The sequence below is a fragment of the Silurus aristotelis genome (assembly GCF_946808225.1).
Source record: "Silurus aristotelis genome assembly, chromosome: 7".
Classification (NCBI taxonomy): domain Eukaryota; kingdom Metazoa; phylum Chordata; class Actinopteri; order Siluriformes; family Siluridae; genus Silurus; species Silurus aristotelis.
This window is the reverse complement of record NC_139580.1, coordinates 16,083,052-16,100,840: the sequence shown is the minus strand read 5'-3', so window position 1 is coordinate 16,100,840 and position 17,789 is coordinate 16,083,052.

Below are 17,789 nucleotides of genomic sequence, written 5' to 3'. Positions count from 1 at the left end.
CCTCAGGAAGCTAAAGGCTAAATCTGCTGCCTCTGCAGGCTGTTCTTTTACTACAAGGATCCTCTGTGTGAAAGTTCGTATGGGGTCCTATGCTCTGAAAATCTGCCATTTTCAATAATTGAATGCACCTTTATTAGTTTGCCTCTGCCAGTTTTTTGGCATTTGGTATTCTCTGATAAGGCAGCCTATGGTGTATGGTTGGCTTCTAGGCTCCTCTCAAACACTCACGAGAGTAGTGTAACCTCTAAAACATCAGAGGTTTCTTTGCACGTATCTTCATCCGTCACATTCAGTGTCACTTTCAGTAATCTTGGATATCAGCATTATGCAGATGTAGTGACTAATTAATTCCGAAAGTGAGACAACGACCATAAATATACCACAATATAAACTCATTAGGACAACAAGCCTCCAATCTTTCAGATCACTAGCTATACAGAGGCACCATAAAATCCTCTATTAAACAATTTAGGCCAATTCTCCCTCTGTAACTGGCTTACTGACTTCAGAATTTTATAATATGACATCAAATTAGCTAACAAGGAGCTTGAATGTGCTAGCCAGTTTTGCACAAAAGTCAAGGCTCATTTCAATCTATTTTTTTGTAATGAAATGCACATGACACAGCTGACCCAGGGAAAGGAGGTATTTAGGTCACACAGCCCATTAGGATTAGCGATTGTACTCTCTATGTTTTCTCTGAAGATTTAACTAGTGAATAGAGGAGATGAAAGTGGAGCTGCCAATGCTCAGTCACATCACATCACAAAGGCAAGATTGCCATACAAACACGACCCTTCATAGGCAGTTACGTGGTTAACACGGCTGTGACTGATGCAAAAAAAAAAAAAAAAAGTTGAGCTCAATGGCAGCGTTTTCTCAATGGCAGCGCTTTCCTTTAATATCTTCCACATAAAACCTGTACTCAGCATGGTGTTGGAAGAGTAAAAATGACATTTTTCTATCAATGTTCTGATCCACTGCACCAGTAATCCGATTCACACACCATGAAAACTCAAACTCTGTGCAAGGGCTATTATATAGAACAATAAAAGCTCACATGAGGAACAGTCTCAACTCTCAATGCAGCAGAGAACGGTGAAGCTATGGCCCACAGGGAGCTCTGAAGTCAGCCAGAACAAGCTAGAATTTAGTTGAAAAATAATTGAGCATGATATTACCGTCCCAGTGAAGGATGAGCACATAGTAATTGCGAGTCATGGTGTTCACTGGATGTAAAATATAGCTCATAATATACATATCACACTACATGGTCATTGAGTCTAAAAATAGGCTCAGCTTTAATGCCTGAGGATATTAAAATGTGCTTTATATATGTAAAAAATCTACTTTGCAGGTGCTGTGTATGCATAGCCTAAAGAGAAACAAAAAGACAATATGCGGTACATAAAAGTTCAGTTATTAGAGCTTATTCTACATTTGGAAATTAAACATCATGCACATTATTATTTCTTGTTGGGCGTCATGCAAAGCAAACAAGCACGATATATGTTCATATATTGTTGTCTGCTCTAATCTTGAACCTGGCTGGTTCTTGATTCTGTTAAGGACAAACAAGCTCGACTGTATGTGTGTGTGTATATACATGCTCACATGCACATTATACTTTCTAAGCAAGAACATTTGCCTCCAACAGGGACAAAAAGGCACCACATAGCCATCTTCATCACTGAATTATTTAAAAAGCCTGGGATGTGGTGATATGCTCAAACTATCTAATGAGCTATAGAAGGTTGCTAGGACACATGTGCACACACTCAAATAAGCTGCATTATCAAGTTTCAATGTTTGATACTATAAGAATTGATTAGGCGATATAAACCACCTAATATAAACGATGAATAAGGACAAAGAAAAACCTGATTTTCTGTATACATGTGATCCGCAAGCAGTTACAGCTAAAACGATGAGAAATACTCATACTGATTAGCAGAGATGGGTTTGGTTCACCAGGCCATCACACCTACTACAAGCAATTGAGTGGCTCTAAAATTGATCAGTAAGGTTATTGCACCCTCTAGCGGATAATAAGTAGAACTCATCCATCTCCTCTTAAGTCTTTATCTGAAGATGTTCATGCTGAAGAATGATTAAACCCAGTTAATTAATATTAAAGAATTTAATAGGGAAAAATCCAGAATGGCGTGTAATTATTTGCTACACTTGAGTTATGCACTTAAACCCTTTAACAGGATTTATTTTTTGTTTCATTTGCACACACATTTATACTATTATTTAATAAAAGGATAAATTAATTTGTGGATCAATTTTGGGCCACTTTAAGATAATTATATATATATATATATATATATATATATATATATATATATATATATATATATATATATATATAAAATCATGCATAGAAAATAATTTTCTTCAAGGTCCGTTGATTGTATAACTCACTCAGTCACATTTGAACTGAGCCGAGGAGCTTCCACAAGGGGGAGCTTTTAACACTCAAATAACATTTTTGTGTTTCCATGGAGCACATCTGGAGTGAGTCGTCATTAAGTAGTAAGCTTATAAATGCATGGAATGATCAGTTTAGCCAAGATGATATTTGCCCCAAACCATTTAGCCATGTAACATGTTTTACATAAATGGCACTCTGCAGGTACATTTGTGCTTAAGATACATCACAGTATGCTAGAGTACACATCAAATACTGAATGTATGTGTTAGACATAGCACCCACCACATTTAAAAAAAAAAAAAAAAAAGGACAAGACTATTATTACTATTATTATTGACATTACTTTGCTGCATACATTAGCCAACACTGGGAGCACCGTTGCATGTAGTGTATTTATTCTTGTATTTGCCCCTGTTTTTTTGAGCAGGGGGAGGTGAATGCCAACACTGACCTCGCATGCCCCTCAGTAAATGTGCAGTTGCACCCCTGTACCAGGCTTTTCAGGGCATTTTAATAAGAGAACCATATATACATGCTTAAATCTCTTTGACTTCAAAGGGATATTTCTTACTTTGTTTTTTTTAAATTGGCCTTTTATTCTTACCTCCCACACAAATATTCACAAATGTACAAAAAGAGACAGACAAGCATGCATGCACCCACGGATATATATACACACACTCTGTGTTTCTGAATTCCCTCATAAAAGTGCCTTTCACACTTGCTCTCTTATGTGGGAAATCAACAGTACATTGTTTTGGAAAATACGTTAGGTGTGAACACAATCCAGAGTTGAAGTTCTGAGAAGATTGATGCAGCAATTGTTTGGGATAAACCCTAGCAATGAGAATGACCAGGGAACGCTTTTGTGTAAGTAGACTAATTGAGAGAGTGATTATTTATCACAATATGCGCTAGTGACTTTTGAGGCAGCTGATTAGAAAAAAAATATTAACTTTAATATTCAATTAACAAAACTTGCAAGATGAGCGAAGCTCGCTGTGAGTGCAGCATAACCCTCATTTCTTCTCTACAAAAAAAATCAGTGTCAGCAATTTCAATCTCAATCGCTAACTGTACTAGCTAACGCTCTGGTGTAAATCCGAGCTAAGACTATACAGTAGCTTCAATGCATTCTGACATGCTGAGAAAATAAACATTCACTCTAACAATAATGATCTTCTTTGATTATCGTATGCCATTAAACTCTGCTAGCAATGTTTCTATTATTAACTTCTCGTGGTGATAATGAAAACAAAGACAAATCTAGAATTAAAATGTATTTAAAAATGAGTATTTTTTCAGTCCAATATTGATTCCTACATTCTTGTAAAATATAAAAAAACCTGTTCATAAATTATAGTCTGAATATAAAAATGCATTTGGTATTTGAATCTCTTTAGACTCTTTACTTGTTTACTTAAAAATCTGTTTGCATTGGACTCTGATTGCTGCATTACACCAGATCAACACTGCTGCACATCAGTCCTCACAACCCTGTCAATCTGTCTTCCACATGGCAAAAATAATCCTTTATTTCACATAAACAGAATTACTCTGAAGCTTGCCGTTTAGACTGATCTTTTGGGTATATATTATGAAGAACAAAAGGGATTAAATATGGAAACTTAGCTGCCATGGAGAACCAAAACAAACTGTAAGTGTGATGTGTCTGTTGCACTTGCCTCTGGCCAGTCTTACATGTGAAAAACAGAACCTGGGTTATACACACACTCACACACTCACACGCTCACCCCACACCCCAGCACGCACACACACACACACACACACACACACACACACACACACACACACACACACACACACACACACAGTAGGTGGTTAGGTTTGGCTCGGTTCAGTTTACTGGTAAACAGTACAGATTTAGAAGCATTGCTATGGTATTTTGTATGGTTTGGAGGTTTTATTTATTGTGTATTTTGTGTATTGTCATAGTTATTTTATGTTCATTGACTAGTTTTTCTCCATTCATTTTTTCCAGTTGCAAATGATTCATACAAGCTATACTTTCCTATGTGATTAAAATGGGCAGAAAAAATTATAATAAGGCTTAGTAAATTTAGCAGTGGAAACAAATAGGATTGCGAAAGCCAAGTGTAAGATGAGAAATTTGATTAATAGTATGTATATGACTATACAATTTTTTATAGCAAAATAACCTCAGATAAGATGCAACGAGCTACTCTACGTGTTTTATAATGTAGGTTGTGGTGCGGTGCAATATTCTTCTGTACATCATACAAGCAAATTTTAATTCATTTAGATGTCATGTCATGTACTCTAGGCATGGTGCTTAAACAGTATTTTTACCAAATGTGTGTTGATAGAGTCTGAGTATTTGGAACTATTGGCACTGTTGCAATGTATTAACATTTTATTTTGCACACTGTGGCTGTCATGTCTGTCTGACTAATTTGGCTACAAATACTAAAACAGGCTTTATCTGCTATCTTAGGTGTCTTAGCAGAATACAACAGAAAAACAGAATGCAATGCTGTACCGATTATAAAGGATATGCTAAAGAAAATGGCAGTAGATTCCATGAAAATAAGTACAGTAAGTACAGGGTAACACCTCTCCAGCTCTATCATCAAAAGAATTGTTAATGGGCAGGAAGCTGAATTCCCATCTGGACCAAGCTTCTGAAAACTCCTGTAAAAGCTGTTATAGAACGCTCAAATAGCTCAAAAATGAACATACAAGCTTCAGGTTAGATTAGGACTACACACACACACACACACACACACACACACACACACACACACACACACTTCTATCTATCTATCTATCTATCTATCTATCTATCTATCTATCTATCTATCTATCTATCTATCTATCTATCTATCTATCTATCTATCTATCTATCTATCTATCTATCTATATATACAGTGAGGAAAATAAGTATTTGAACACACTGCTATTTTGCAAGTTCTCCCACTTAGAAATCATGGAGGAGTCTGAAATTGTCATCGTAGGTGCATGTCCACTGTGAGAGACATAATCTAAAAAAATAAATCCCGAAATCACAATAAATGATTTTTAAACTATTTATTTGTATGATACAGCTGCAAATAAGTATTTGAACACCTGAGAAAGTCAATGTTAATATTGATACAGTAGCCTTTGTTTGCAATTACAGAGGTCAAACGTTTCCTGTAGTTTTTCACCAGGTTTGCACACACTGCAGGAGGGATTTTGGCCCACTCCTCCACACAGATCTTCTCTAGATCAGTCAGGTTTCTGGCCTGTTGCTAAGAAACACGGAGTTTGAGCTCCCTCCAAAGATTCTCTATTAGGTTTAGGTCTGGAGACTGGCTAGACCACGCCAGAACCTTGATATGCTTCTTACAGAGCCACTCCTTGGTTATCCTGGCTGTGTGCTTTGAGTCATTGTCATGTTGGAAGACCCAGCCTCGACCCATCTTCAATGCTCTAACTGAGGGAAGGAGGTTGTTCCCCAAAATCTCGCAATACGTCGCCCCGGTCATCCTCTCCTTAATACAGTGCAGTCGCCCTGTCCCATGTGCAAAAAAACACCCCTAAAGCATGATGCTACCACCCCCATGCTTCACAGTAGGGATGGTGTTCTTGGGAAGGTACTCATCATTCTTCTTCCTCCAAACACGTTTAGTTGAATTCTGACCCAAAAGTTCTATTTTGGTCTCATCTGACCACATGACTTTCTCCCATGACTCCTCCGGATCATCCAAATGGTCATTGGCAAACTTAAGACGTGCCTGGACATATGCTGGTTTAAGCAGGGGAACCTTCCGTGCCATGCATGATTTCAAACCATGACGTCTTAGTGTATTACCAACAGTAACCTAGGAAACGGTGGTCCCAGCTCTTTTCAGGTCATTGACCAGCTCCTCCTGTGTAGTTCTGGGCTGATTTCTCACCTTCCTTAGGATCATTGAGACCCTACGAGGTGAGATATTGCATAGAGCCCCAGTCCGAGGGAGATTGACAGTCATGTTTAGCTTCTTCCATTTTCTAATTATTGCTCTAACAGTGGACCTTTTTTCACCAAGCTGCTTGGCAATTTTCCCGTAGCCCTTTCCAGCCTTGTGGAGGTGTACAATTTTGTCTCTAGTGTCTTTGGACAGCTCTTTGGTCTTGGCCATGTTAGTAGTTGGATTCTTACTGATTGTATGGGGTGGACAGGTGTCTTTATGCAGCTAACGACCTCAAACAGGTGAATCTAATTTAGGATAATAAATGTAGTGGAGGTGGACATTTTAAAGGCGGACTAACAGGTCTTTGAGGGTCAGAATTCTAGCTGATAGACCGGTGTTCAAATACTTATTTGCAGCTGTATCATACAAATAAATAGTTTAAAAATCATATATTGTGATTTCTGGATTTTTTTTTTTCGATTATGTCTCTCACAGTGGACATGCACCTACGATGACAATTTCAGACCCCTCCATGATTTCTAAGTGGGAGAACTTGCAAAATAGCAGGGTGTTCAAATACTTATTTTCCTCACTGTATATATATATATATATATATATATATATATATATATATATATATATATATATATATATATATATACACACACACACATTTTCTTTTCTTCTTTTTTGTTTTTCCTCTGCACTTCCCATTATGTTTCCTCTCGAATACCATGGCATTCACCACAACTGATAAACCCTCCTCAAACATTTATCTTGCTTACATGGTTCCACCTTTTAATATTGCCCATAATAAAACAAAACAACAAGACAAACATACAAATAAAACCAGGTAATATCTGGAAGTACTGGACTTTTTAAAACAATATTAAAGCTACAACTACTTTCACTTTAAGAAAACGTTGTTATGACATTCAAGAATATTTAGTAACACAAAAAACATTGAAAGAGATAAAGAGTTGGAACAGAATATGAGGTATGTTATTATGTTGTGGTGGTTTAACACATGCCTGAAAAGGATGTTAAACAGTAATGAGGACACCCTGAGACAGAAAGCATTCTTAAACTCCAAAATCAACAAACCTGAGTGGTTGTGTCAAAGGGGGGATAACAGCATCAAAACAGCCCACATTACCATTAATGTCCATGAAGCACCAAGTCTACACCCTTAACCAAGAGATAATCTATAAAACAAAAGGCCTGATTAAACTTTCATCCTATAGACTTAAAGATTATTACTGTGTCTGTTACAAACACTAATTGGAAGACTAGGTTATAGCTGGGGGGGGGGGGGCTTCAGAGAAAATAAACTCTCAGACCCTAGCTGTACTATTTATTATCATGTGTACATATAACACATTCTCCAAATCTTCTGATCTGAGCAGACTTTGCATATAATAATAGGCAAGTTTCACTCAGGTACAGTGGTGCAAGACCATTCAGTGTTTTATGTCATTAGTAGTATTTTATAATTTATGTAAAACCTTTACTAGGAAACAGTTTTAGTGTGGATAACATAGGTCTGAGTGCAGTCAAATGTTTTGTTTCCAATAAGGACTAAGCCTGTATTCTGGTATAAATGGAGCTTTATGCAGCTTGTGAAACATCCTAACAGTAAGCCATTACTAAAGTCCAGTGTCATTTAATTTATTGTAAAATTGTGTTTCTTTTTAGAAGTTTGATAGCTGTTAGGTTAAAACATTTGGGCACATGAAAGAGTTTCCAGATGTTTTCTTCTGTAAGTATTTATTTATGGAAATGTGTATTCTGAGGAGGTAAAAGTGAAATTATTTCAGTATTTTGGATTGCAGGAAAATATTCTAATTGCTTTGCTTATATGATTGTACATATCTACCTTAAGTATGGGTTCGTCTTGTGATAAATTATACTATATACTATATACTACACTCACTTATGCTTAAATATTTACAAAAACTATAAACTGTAATTTATGTGTAACATTTTGTATAAAATGTGGTCAAATGTGTCAAGCAACCTTTCCATTATACCACACTTGCTTAAACATCCTATCTTTGAAGATATAAGAGCTATAAGATCTTTGAACGTGATTGTGGGATTTTCTACTTATTTAGCCATTAGTAAGGTGATGTTGAGAGAAAAGATTTCAGACTGAACTGCATAAAATATACCTGTTATTATTTTGCTTCTCTCAGGTGAATGTTTATTAAAACAGCTAGGTTCAAGAAGAAGTCTGAAATTACATAACAGGCCCTTCTGGCTTATAAGTACTACTTTAGTGAAAGTAAAGTTCTTTTATGTAGCTAAATTCTAAGGTAAAATTTATTACAAAAAGTATTTTATATGTTCAATTTACAACTAGTTTTCCAGATAGTGTTAGAGTATGATTATAAGTAATTACAATGCCTCCACCTTGGCCAGTTTAATGAGGGTGGTACAGTATACAATGTAGCTATTTGTATTTAGAGCTCCATATTTGTTTGCATTTAAATCCAATTTTCTGGTGGACAAAAGTATGTTAAATGGCTGATGATTTATAGTATTTCTTTTGCAGTGACCAAAATTGTTACTCAAATAGCTAAAGTTTAGCTCTCCTAACTTCTTTAAATTAACTGGTTGTAAATGCAAGTTTGGATCAAAGGCACTGGTGCTACATTTGTTATGGTATCATGATAAAATGTTTAGGTTAATTAGAATAGTTAATGATTATGTTCATGTAAAATACAGTAGATATAAACATGTCTACACACCATTAAGAAATTGCAGGTTTGTAAAATAAAGAAAAATAAGAAATCCAGAAATAACAGAAAGAAAAAACATGTTATTATTGGGAATATTTTACATGAAAAAACTACAACCACAGCATAATTGCTGTTTCTCTTTCAGCAAGCAAGAAAACCAAGCACACCTTCCTGTGTGTGGCTTGCCTAGGAGAGGAACAGACTAAGTCGTTTCTTAAGAAAGCCGACTGCACAGATTGTGCTTGCATGTCTTTGGCGAACACCCCGCTTTTGGTGGGCATTCTTCGAGGAGGGTTCCCCCGCTCCTCACAATTCTGGCCCTGCTCTCACTGAGGCTTAGCTGCGTGCTAAATTCCTGGGGCTCACAGATGGACCTTGCAGAGGGTTTCGAGACGAGCTTGTCACTTTCTCCTGCCTCACCTGTTTGGTCCCGCAATCGTTCGCAAGGTTTCTTCCCCTTGCGACGAGAGCATTCAGCTCCGCCTTTCTTTTTCTGAGGAGGTGGGGTGCTGCACTCTGCAAACTGGAGGTTAAGGAGCCTCATAGGAGGAGTGTTACATATGTATCAGGCTGACCATCTTGTGCGATTTGACAGGGTGTGTCTCACTCTGGTGGGACCCAATGAGTCTCTGGTCATAAAACAAGAGGTAGACACTTTCCAAAGAAAGGATGTTATGGAGGTGGTCCCTCTATCAGACAGAGAGTTTACTTTCGGGGCCAAAGCTTACCAATATTGAGTCCTTCCGTTTGGGCTTACACTCTCACCCCACAATTTCATGAAGTGTGTGGATGCGGCCCTAGTCCATCTGAGACTTTAGGGCATCTGCATCTTAAACTATATCGATGATTGGTTAATATTGACTCAATCAGGTGTCGTATGGGATTTGACCATTATGCGTATGCAGCTGTCTCCTTTTGGCATTGCGTTCATCATTACGGCCGTCAGGAGGGTCAGAGAAGGACAGTCACTTACTGTCAAACAGTTACATAGAATGCTGGGGTTAATGGCAGCATCGTCCAACGTGGTTCCACTTTTCCTCTTGCACATGAGACCCCTTCAGTGGTGGTTTAGGACCTGAGGGTTTTCTGGAATGGGCAATCCGCTCCGTATAATCAAGGTCACATGGTGAGCTCTATGTGCCTTAGATGTCTGCTCTGCCCAAGGTCTGTGGGGAGGGCCCCATCTGCTGTGGCACATCAACTGCCTAGAGATGCTGACCATGCTTCTAGCCTCAGAGGTCACTATGTGTTGGTCTGCTCAGACAACACCTCGGTGGTCTCTTATATCAACCACCAGGGGGGTCTGCACTTGTGCGTCCTGTACAAGATAGCATGCCAGATCCTCCTGTGGGCCCTGGGAAAGCTGCTCTCCTTGAGGGCAGCATACATTCTGGGCCATCTAAATGAAAGAGCAGATGCCCTTTTGAGACAATGGCGACTCCACCCTCAGGTGGTGGAGCAGATCTGGGAGAGATATGGCAGAGCTCAAGCAGGCTTGTTCTTGACTCAAGAGATGTTGCATTGTCCCCTCTGGTTCTCCCTTACACCTCCAGCCCCTCTAGGGCTGGATGCCAAGGCCACGGCTGAGCCTTCGCCTGTACGCCTTTCCTCTTATCGTGCTGCTTCCAGGTTCTGGAGAGAGTTTACTGGGACGAAGTCCACCTTCTCCTGGTGGCCCCATGGTGGCCGAGCAGACCATGGTTTGTGGACCTGGTAGCCCTTCTCGAACACCCTCCCTGGGAGATTCCTCTCAGGAGGGATCTTCTCTCTCAGGCAGGGGGCACAATAGTTTACACCTGCCCAGAGTGCCTGTGTATGACTTGGCCATTGTGTTGGAGGCTCTATCTGAACCCCCCCTTTAAACCGTTGGCCAAAGCATCCTGGAGGATCTTCACAGTTAAGTTCAGTTATTCCTCCTGGCCAGTTAAGATCTTCAGGCCCTCATTTCTGGAGTTCACTTTAGGCAGGAACACATCCTCCTAGAACAGGGTACATCCCTAAAGTGCCCTCAGTTGTCCCACGACCTGTTATGCTCCAGGCATTCTATTCTCCTCCTTTTCTGGCCCAAGACCAGAAAAAGCTAAATTGGCTGTGTCCGGTGAGAGCACCAGACATATACGTACACAGAACCGAAGAGAGGCCTCCCTGCGAAACAATCAGATGCTTAGCAGATGGATTGTGGAGGCAATCGCATTCTCCTATGAGTCCTCTGGTTGCCCTGCTTCTTTCGGGGTCAGAGCACACTCAAACGCGCGTGTGGCAGCCTCTAAGGCTTGGTCATCTGCCACGCTGCGGGCTGGTCTACCCTGCTGACCTTTGTCAGGTTTATAACCTTGACCTCAGTGCCACTCCTGGCCCCTCTGTCCTTCGACCTAGCTGCGCTCTTACACATGAGGCAGGGACTAGTCAGTCTGACTCTTGTTCCCAAATTGTTGGTGATGCAGCTTGAGTTTTTGAAAGGGATTAATTATGTTACCCTGTACGTATGTAACCCTGGTTCCGTTAGGAAATAAGATGCTGCATCTCCAGGCCACACTGCCGGCATCCCTGCAGCACTTCTTTCCCTTTTCACAAGCTAGTTCCGGCTTCACTCTGTGCTTTTAGAGCTTCCTGGTTATATCGTCACCCTACTGATGACGCCGCGCTTTCCATTGAATGGATTACACACAGATTCAGAGTGTCGACAACATGGAAGGGTTTTCAAAGTGTTGTTGACGCAGCGTCTTGTTCCCTAAGGCAACCAGGGTTATATACGCAATACCCTTACCAACTAATACTTTGTGGACGCACTTTTTGCCTTAGTTATTGCATGGAGTTTTTAAACTGTAAATAAGTCTCTATCAACTTCACACACCTAGATTTTGTAATTTTATCCCACTCTTCTTTGCAAAAAAGTTATAGTTCCTTCAAAAATGCATGGGGTTCTCCTGTGCATGGCATGTTTTTGCATGTTTTTGGGGGATTAAGGTCTGGGCTCTATCTGGCCAAAACAGGACTTTTATGAAATCATGCCTTTGCTGATTTTTATGTGCACTTTGGATCATTGACATGCTGAAATGTGGAATTCCTTTTTATTTTCCAGCTTTTTGGCAGTGCCCCTGGCCCAGCTTCAGACTATAACACATTTTCCCACATGGTTTGGGGGGAATGAGTTAATATTTTTGCATAATTCAGATGAGTTAACATATTATTTTTTGTAATAAACAGCTTCTGCCTTTTCACCCTATTGCACAGCCCAGATTTGTGCAGAATACAGGAACTGATAATCACATGCCAGCAGTGACCAGTACCTGCCAGAAATTCCTGTAGTTTATTTAGTGTTGCAGTTAGACTTTTGGTAGCATCCCTGATATTGTTCTTTTATCAACTTTGGAGGGTTGTCCTGATGTCTGTCTATATGGTGCCACATTTTCTTTACTAAATGTTGATGGTTTTGACAGGTACATTCGATGCCTTTAATATATTTTTTATATCCTTTTTAACAATTAAGTCTAGCAGTTACTTTGGCAAGTCTTTGTGGCCCATGAATCTTAGTAAAGTAGAATACAACTACAGCTGCTGGTGCTCCTGCTGCAAAAGGCCTAGCTAGTGTCATGTGTCATAAAATGGAGTCTTCTATACTTTTTTACATTTTGGGATCACTGTCTCAAGCTTTGTAGTCCTCTGTTATTAATCCATATGGTTTCTGTTCTATTAAAATTGTTTTCTTTTTCTGTTTACTGTTGACTGATGATGGGCTCATTTTAAACAAATGTTATTCTACATTGATGTAAGTATTTTTGGGTATATTTTTGAATTCCTTAAACAGTTTATCTTAGGTCTTCTGATTAACTCTATTGTTATCCTGAGCCAGAAAACATTCCACTGATTTTCCATCATGTCAACAGTTCTAGCTCTGAGCTAAACCACTGATCCCCTCTGCTCAAGCAATGGAACATAATCTTCCTTATCCAAGGGATGCTTCACAAATCACATCAGGATAACACTTACAATATGTATGGAGTTTCATGAGATAAGGTTGATGCAGCCCAGCCTGTCCTCTTCTTAAAACAGCTGTCCTAAATAGGCCTGAGAATATAAGCATGTGTCACTCTGTCCTTACAGCTGTCCTAAATAGGCCTGCGTATATAAGCACTTGTCACTCTTATAAATATTTATATTTTACATTATATAATATATTATGCTTATTTTTCCATTATTACCTTAGCACATATGTGTCAAACTCAAGGCCCGCGGGCCACTTCCGGCCCGATGTACAATTACATCTGGCCCACGAGATGATTTTATATACATCTATTATTATTGTTATTAATGGCCCGGCGATATGAAGCGCTGATAACACAAACTACAGATCCCATAATGCAGCGCTCAGCTGCCTTACCGAACGCTAGACTACCTGGAAACATCCCAGCGTCAATCAAGTCGAGCTTCTGTTGATGTATTTAACCCTATTGTAAAGTTATTTTGAAGCCCCTCACAATCGTGAAGAGAAAAGTGGATTCTGAAAACAGAGCCTTTCATGATGCGACAAAATAGCATAAGAACAAAGAAAACTGAATGTTTTGATTTGTTTTTATTTTAACTTTTGCTGAAAAGCACAAAATACTAATATTTTCAGGGGTTTTTTTTGCAGCATGTTCATATTTTGAATTTGTATAATTTTGACAGGAGATATTTTTATGGTGAGCAAAATATTTAAGTTATTAAAAGTTAAATTTTTTTTTATTTTATAATAAAATTATTCATATTTATGTTAAAAAACATTGTTTTGGAGTGCCCCCTGTGCAATAGAGTTTGAAACCCCTGGCTTAGCACATTAGTAATAATTGCTATTATTACAGTACTTGCTAGCAAATGTCAGACACATACAAGTTGGATGCAAGTGCAGAATTTACATTTTATGTATGTTTAAGAGCAATGCGGATTCAGATGTTGGATAGATCATGAATAGATTTTCAATCAGCAATTAAACAATATAAATACAATGCTGGGATAACAATTATGCAGAGCAAACAGGCTCAATAATGTGACAGCAAAATACACTAATGGAAAATAGTATTTGGACACCTGACTTTTCCAGCCCTATGTGGTTCACTGTCATGTTAATGATATGGTAGCCATAGCAACAGTCATGTATTCAATACCACTAGCCTCTTTCACCTCTAAAAAGATGTCCGTGTCAGAGCTTTCTAAAAGAATATTATTAAAAGAAAGGTTGCATATATTTGTGACAAGTAATCTGTTTTGATATATCTGTTATTACAACACATTATTAGGATAAGAGTATATGTGATTCAACACAACTATGCTCAGGTGCATAACAATCTCACCATGTTAATACAGGATATATTTGGCAGATTTTGACTGTAGTGATGGACAGAAAAAAAAAAGCTGCCACCCTAAAACCTAAAAAAAGCACATGAAATTGAATCCTAAGTGTGAAATTATGCGAATAGACTACAATTCAGCAGAAAGACAAAGACAGTCACTGTGAGAATACTAAATCCAAAGACATTTCAAAAACAACTTAAAACCTGAAAATGATGAAAAACAGTGACCAACTCAAACTCCACTGAGATTTCTGAATCTTACCCAATAAATAATTTTCCTGTGAGAAATAAACACAATGTCAAAGCTCTCAGTGTCAAAAATCATTGTCCACAAACTGATATTCGCAATGTATTCCATATAAAGCTTGTGTTTTGTTGTTTATCCAACAACTAAAAAAAAGTAGATATAAGGTTATAAGAGATATAATATATAAGGATATTAGAGTTATAGCAGGGTACACCACCAACACCTGAACTTGGGTCAGGCCAGGGCCCAAGTGTTATAGAAAATGTACCTCATGCACCTGGGAATCTCTGTGCATATGTTTTATCCATTTCATATTTGGGGTTTGGCTTCTTCTTTATTAGTGAGTTTGCCAGCTCTGACCTTCTGCTTTTTGTGCAGTATTATGACTGTGGAATGTCTCTGCTGACTTGCCTTCTTCCCATAATGCATTCTGGTGATCTGACCCAGTTGTCTAGCCATTTAAGTTTTCCCTTGTCAAATATTGCTCATATGCTTATGCTTGCCTATTGTTCCTGCTTTCAATACATCAACTATAAGAACTAAAAGTATGATTTTTATAAAAATTACATTTTAATTAATAGTTATATTTTGATTAAATTATCTTCAGCCACATTTTTTTGCTCTCTTGTTTTTGCAGTAATGATGAGTGAGCACAAACCTCAGGTGAGTACTACATATTGAAAATGTATATCACCAATACATGAAATGCAGGATATTAATTCACTCCAGGAACAATATGATGGATGATGCTGTAAACACCTTACCTTTCAATGCTTGTGTGTAGTATCCAGGCTTAGGATTTACACCACTGGCATGCTGAGCTGCATTTATGGTAAGTCAATTACCCGATGTGCAACCCAGGGTTTTTGTGTGATTTGTATTTAGAGTGTTATGCATGGAATTTAAAATGCAAAGTGAGTGTGTGTGTGTGTGTGTGTGTGTGTGTGTGTGTGTGTGTGTGTGTGTGTGTGAGACAGTATTCCCAGAAAAATTTAATTCAATGAAATTGTGCTCCCTATGACAATTTTTATAGACAAACATGATACATAAACATATTTTAATAAAATTTTTATTTTTATATAATGCTTTTTACAAAGCAGGTTTACTAGAATCTAAATGTAAATATAGACAAGTAATGAGCAAACCAGAGATAAAAGTTGCATGGAAAATCTCTGAGATCGCAAGAAAAGAGGAACTCAAAATTAAATACATCTTCTTCTGAAACCAGATACAGCAGTTTGATTATAAACTATGATTATAGTATACAGCCATATATGCAGGTAAAGTGTACTACCGTAATTTCCGGACTATAAAGCACACACAAATATAAGCCGCACCCACTGAATTTTACATAGATTTTTTATTTTGAACATAAATAAGCCACACCTGTCTATAAGCCCCAGTGTCTACACTGAAACTAATGAACTTTACACAGGCTTTACCAAAAGAAAGTGTCTGTTACACGGTGTAACGGGTAAAATATGTTGTGGCTTCTTTAAGAGCAGAGCGGCATTTTGGGAATAGCACGTCACTGCATTCTTCCGGTATTACTGCATGTGTGCAAGACCGAGGAATATGTCCTTATTATTTTCTGATGCTAATTTTTAAGTTTCTTTGACTAACCCGTAATGCTGTTGCTAAGAAAAATAAAAAAGCACAAGTTTTGGAAACCTGTCTGTGCTTATATGATTTCTGTTGCAATTGGAGTTAGCGCGCTATCCCTTCACCCAGACTCAACGCGTTACAACGGCTTGTATCTAAACAGTAGCCTACCAAGAAAGTTATTGTTCACTGTCTTCCTCCTTCCTTTCACAACTATTTCTCTCGGGAGTTTATCTTTTGGCATCGTCGTGTGTTTAAAAATCACCTTCGGTGAAGCTTTTCTCCCGATGCCGTGCAGCTCAGAACACAGGTGAGGTGCGTTTTTTCATGCCCGGTTGTTTTCAGTGTAATGAATGATTCGCATTTCCTGTTGACAGTCCGAGTGAGCTGCAGATCAAACGTTAGAGGAACTACATCCATATTTATGATGTGGTGCGGCCCGATTCAGTGGGAGCGCATCTGATTTTATATAAAGAGTTTCATTGGTTCACCTGAACCCGTTCGGCAATTTCATTGGTCTAATGTTTTGGTGCTCAGTTTTTTTGGCTTGAAGTTTGTGAAACCGGAAAAAAACCCAGGAAAAATCTATAAATAAGCCGCTTCGTTGTTTAAGCCTTGGGGTTCGAAGCGTGGGAAAAAAGTAGCGGCTTATAGTCCGGAAAATACTGTAAATTTAATGGATATTCGGTATGGGAATATTGTAAATATGAGAAATTGGGATAGACAAATGACAGATATTATGATTAAAGAAACATGTTTAAGTTAAAATCTACTTCATTCAGAGGAGGTTTTCCGATCACATATGTGCATACATTTCAATTATTAAAACCTGAACAGAAAGGCATTCTGATTTATTTAATCCAGTCTGTACACAGCGCATTTGCACAGTCATGATGACTAGCTCACAGTTCCACAACATCAAAAAGACCCAGATGTGTTGTGAGAAATGGTTGAGTCAATGAAGAAGGTAAGAGTCATCCTCAAATGACCCCACTCGCTTATAATAAACAAGTCTGCATCTGAGCAAACATAGTGAAGCCAAAAAGAGGTGAGTGGATGCAAAGAGTGTGGGATCAGCTGTAATTCTGTTATTTTTGGACCAGCTCACTGATATATAATCCCTGGAATGAGTTTAAGCTGCTTATGTTGTAACTGTATACATTAAAACACCCTGCTGATCTCTGTTCAAGCTTTCATTCTCTTATATAATACCAAACACATTAAAAGACAAGAGACCGCAGCCCACCTCATAGTTTAATCAGCTTTCTTTAGTGTTAACTTTTTCTTTTAACATTGGTACTATAAATCAGAAAGTAGCATTAAACTTCAATTATGATGGGTGAAGATCGTAAAACATGCACTCAGGGGAGGAGGAAAGACACAAATTTGAGTAAAAGTACTGCTAATGTAGTAATTATTCATTTAAATCGAAGAACTAGTGATGAAGAAAAATTGAATGTCATCTGGTGAAAAAGTACTTAAGCAATTCTTTTTTTTTAAATGCTTTTTTAGTTT